The sequence below is a fragment of the Choloepus didactylus genome, chromosome 9, assembly GCF_015220235.1.
Source record: "Choloepus didactylus isolate mChoDid1 chromosome 9, mChoDid1.pri, whole genome shotgun sequence".
NCBI classification, from domain to species: Eukaryota; Metazoa; Chordata; class Mammalia; order Pilosa; family Megalonychidae; genus Choloepus; species Choloepus didactylus.
This window is the reverse complement of record NC_051315.1, coordinates 38,306,408-38,310,459: the sequence shown is the minus strand read 5'-3', so window position 1 is coordinate 38,310,459 and position 4,052 is coordinate 38,306,408. Positions and strand designations below refer to the sequence as shown.

At 43.8% G+C, this 4,052-nt stretch overlaps 1 pseudogene; it reads right to left on the bottom strand.

Annotated features, from left to right (window-relative positions):
- Positions 1-1,115: 1,115 nt before the first annotated feature.
- Positions 1,116-3,233, bottom strand: LOC119544311 (annotated as a pseudogene).
- Positions 3,234-4,052: the final 819 nt, after the last annotated feature.

Genomic DNA, 4,052 nt, shown 5'->3' with positions numbered 1-4,052 from the left:
TCAAATAGATCTGGGCATTTATTTTTAGGTGCTTTAACTATTTTTTATTTAATAAATGTGGCTTTTCTTTCATTATATTTTCCATTGTTATTATTTAAACTTAGGAAAGCAACTAAATTTTGTATATTAACCTTGTACAGTCAACCTACTGAATTTCTAATTGTAGTAGTTATTGTTTTTTTTTCTCATTTTTCAGTGCTAGGATAGATATTATTATCTGCAAATAATGATAATTTAACATCATTCCTTCTAAGTTTTATGACTACCTTTCCTGTATTTGGGATGAAGGCATTGCTAGTTCCTCCAGAAAAATAAAAATAATAATCATGGTAGGCATCTTTTGCTTGTCTCTGACTTCACTGGAAATTTTTCTAGTATTTCACCACTAAGCTCATGATAATTCAATACTATGATTAAGGAAATATCTGTTTTAAAAGTTCTAAAAAACATTACCAAGGGATTTCATGGCATTTATCAAGACAGTCAAATGACTTCTCATCTTTGATATATTAATATGGACACCATGTTAATAGATTTCCATATGTTGAATCACCTTGCATTCCTGGTATAGACTCCATGTGGTTGTGCTGTACTTTTCTTGTAATATGTGGCTGTGCTTTATTTAACAACACTTTATTTTGATTTTTGCAACAATAATAAGGTGAGATTTTTATTCATTTTATTGTGCCATTTTATTTGTCAGGTTTTGGTAACAGTGGCTCCATAGAACACATGCATAAACTTCCCTTTTATCTCTATCATCAGAAGTATTTTCAAATAGACTCAGAGTTACTTATTTCTTCAAGATTTTATAGGTTGGCCAGCAAAAATGCCTGGATCAGTCATTTTAATGATGATAGCCCCTTGACAACTTTTATGTCTTGTCCAGTATATGCTTTCTGTTTTTAACATACTTCAAAAGCTCTTACTGAACTAAATTTACAAAGCACAGATATTGGAGACAATTTGCAAGGACTCTGAATTTCTACAGGGTTGTTTTTGGCTATTATGAAACAAACAAATGCACCAGTGTTGCCCTGCTCATTGTAGGGTCTCTGAGGGGTGGGCATTTCTAAGAGGCACTGACCGGTGACATTGGTGGGCCCTGCTCTTCCTCAGGCTCCCAGCTCAGACATGACCCCGTCCAAGGGATCAACAGACAGTAGTTGTCATCCCAGCCAAGCAACCAGCCCACAAAGGAAGGAGCCTCAAAGCCTTGCTTCACAGCAATGATGGGAGTCCTTCTATTCCAATTAGCTTGATCCATCTTGATGTACCGCTTAACAGAGGCCAAAGCTTCTGCCTTTTCCTCTTCTTGAGAACTGTTTCCAACCCAGACAAAGATGTAAGTCCCAGGTCTCCAGGAGCATGATGTCATCAGTGGCTGGATCTTCCTGCATGAGCTTGCCAGGTACCTCTTTGATCACAAAAAGTCCAATCTTATTGGAGCAGGCAAAGAAGCAGGGAGAGTGGACATCCAACCTCTTGTCCTTCAGCTATAGGGATGTGTGGTAGGCAGCCCAGGGCCTTCAAGAAGCTGTCTTGCTGCATTCTACCACCTGCACAGATTGGGCCCACGACACTCTGAGCACCCCCCTGAGTCCTCAGCTTCTCTGATTCAGTTAGGCAGCTAAGGTGGTTTTCAGGACAAAGGCAACATTGCAGTTCAGTGCACCAGCCTCAGGTTTCATCACAACCACTTCAGTGCTTCCAGAGCTGCTGGAAGATGCGGGTACCAGCAGGAGTTGTCTGCCCACCCTTGTGGGAGACACCACCCTGGTAGACGATCATGGGCTTCCTACCAAATAGGCTTGTGAAGTGGGTGGGCTCCTTGCCTTGGACCACACAGCTCTGGACAGAGATATCTCCCAGCTCCTCATCCAGCTGGGAGGTCAGAATGGTAGATGTAGCAACCATATCCTGGGTAGACTGGGCTCCCTGCCAGTCTGTCCCTGGCAGCCACCATGACAATAGTTGTACAGAATGATGTAGCTGTCACCACCACAGATCTGCCCCTAGGTGGCAGGATTCACAGGTACTTTGTTGGTACCTTCAATTCTCCAGATCTCTTTCTGGCCTGTGCCATCATCCTCATGCAGCGTTGGGCAGCCATGGCACTGAGGTGTGCAGGGTGGCAGTGTCAACGGGCACATGCTCCACACTGGCAATGTGGCTGGAGAGGAAGGCCAGGCCCAGGCTGTCCATTTGGTCCAGTTCTTGAAAAACTGCTTGACAAGTGGGGTCTTACCACCCTTGGGAAGGACGGAGCCTTGGGTTAGCATGGGGTAGGCAATCTTAGGGATGAAAACTGAGGCTCTTTTGAGAGTGGGCTTTTTCTCCTCCATGTTGGCCTGCTTGTCTTTCCAGACAAAGTTTTTCTCATCAGTTCCATGGTCCAGGGTGAAGCAGTCCTCTGACCTTAATGCTTCCTTGGCAAAGGGGTTCTCATCAGCCCTGAAGGAGACTGACATGGTGTCTGCACCACTGGAGACCTTGTAGAGCTTGACTGCCTTGTGGTTGGCCACATCCTCCTAGCCTGTGTCCTCAGTACCTGTGGGCAGAGCCGGCTTGGGGCCTGACACCTGGAGCATCACCTTAGGCTCGGTGCCCTCCGCAGACACATGCACTCGGACCTGGCCATTCTGCTCGTTGTCTTAGATGTTCTTGGAAACCTGCATGGCTGCTGTCTCTCAAATTGGTTGCTGTTGGAGCCACCCTACTGGTAAATGTTGTTGCCCAGGTCTAGGATGAAACAATTGCCATTGTTGAAGCTCTCCTAGGACACGCATACCTCAGTGGTGTGGATCACATGCTGCCCTTTGACCTGGAAAAGTCTCTGCACCACCACTTCATCGGGTACCACAGGCCCAAATGCAGATGCCATGCCCCCTTTTTTGTATTTGATGCCAAACTTAAAGCAGCCAAGGAAGGTGGCCAACTTGAAGCCCTGGACCTCACAAGGCTGCATGACTTGGCTATTCAGGTAAGTCATCTAGCTGCACAATGAAGGTGGCAGCCACCCCACTCTCATTCTGATTGCACTCATCACCCAGCCAGTATGGAGATCATACTACAGATTCCCATTCCTCAGCTGCACCATCTTTAGGATGACATAGACATTGCCTGTGAAAAAGGCTGGTGGACACGGACACCAGGTCGAACTTTCCACATCAGACTTGAAGACCAGCCTCCTTATCTTCCCTGAGGAACTCAGGGTGTTTCACCACCATGCTGCTGGGCTCACAGGGCTGTGCAGGGTGAAGAGAGCTGCTCTGTGGGGAGGTGACTTGACCAAGGCCGGAGCTCTGTACAAAGGGGAGTTATCAGCGCTGGCGACGGCAGCAAATGGGCCCAGCTGTGCTCAGCTGGTTCTGCGTGGCAGGGTAGGGTGCTCCCAGGATATGTCCTAGTAATTTATTCCTTTCATCCCAGGTTTCAAATTTATTTCTACAGAATTGAGCAAAGTATTCTCCCAAAATTCTTTTCAGTTTCTTTGTATTAATGCCTATTTTTTCTATTCTAATAATAATTCTGTGCATTTATGCCTTCTTACTGTCCCTCATGCATATGCTTTTATTCTTTATTAGTTTAGCTAATGGTTTTTTTTTCCTCTCTCTCTCTCTTTCTGTCTCTTTTACTTTCTGTTTTAACCTCTTGCTCTCACTTTCTCTCTCTTTATTAATCTCAATGAACCAACTCTTGGACTCAGTCACTAGTTTTATCTTTCATTTCCTCATCTGTAATTTATTTATTTCTATTCTTATATTACATTTGCCTTCTTTCTTCTTTCCTTGTAATTATTCTATTGTCCTTTTCCAAACTTTAAAAGTTTAATTCTCCATTCATTTTGTGTGGGATGGTGAAAAAAACATTTATTTTTGTGGTGGAAAAGAGAATTTTAAGAATGCATTATGACCTAAAGTTTGGAAATGTTTTTGTTACTCTGGTCTGATTTCCTTTTTGTTTGATACAGTACCCAAATCAGACCACATGGGGCTCCATGTTGATTAGAGTTTTAAGCATTATTCAAATTGACTTTAAGGAGATTAAAT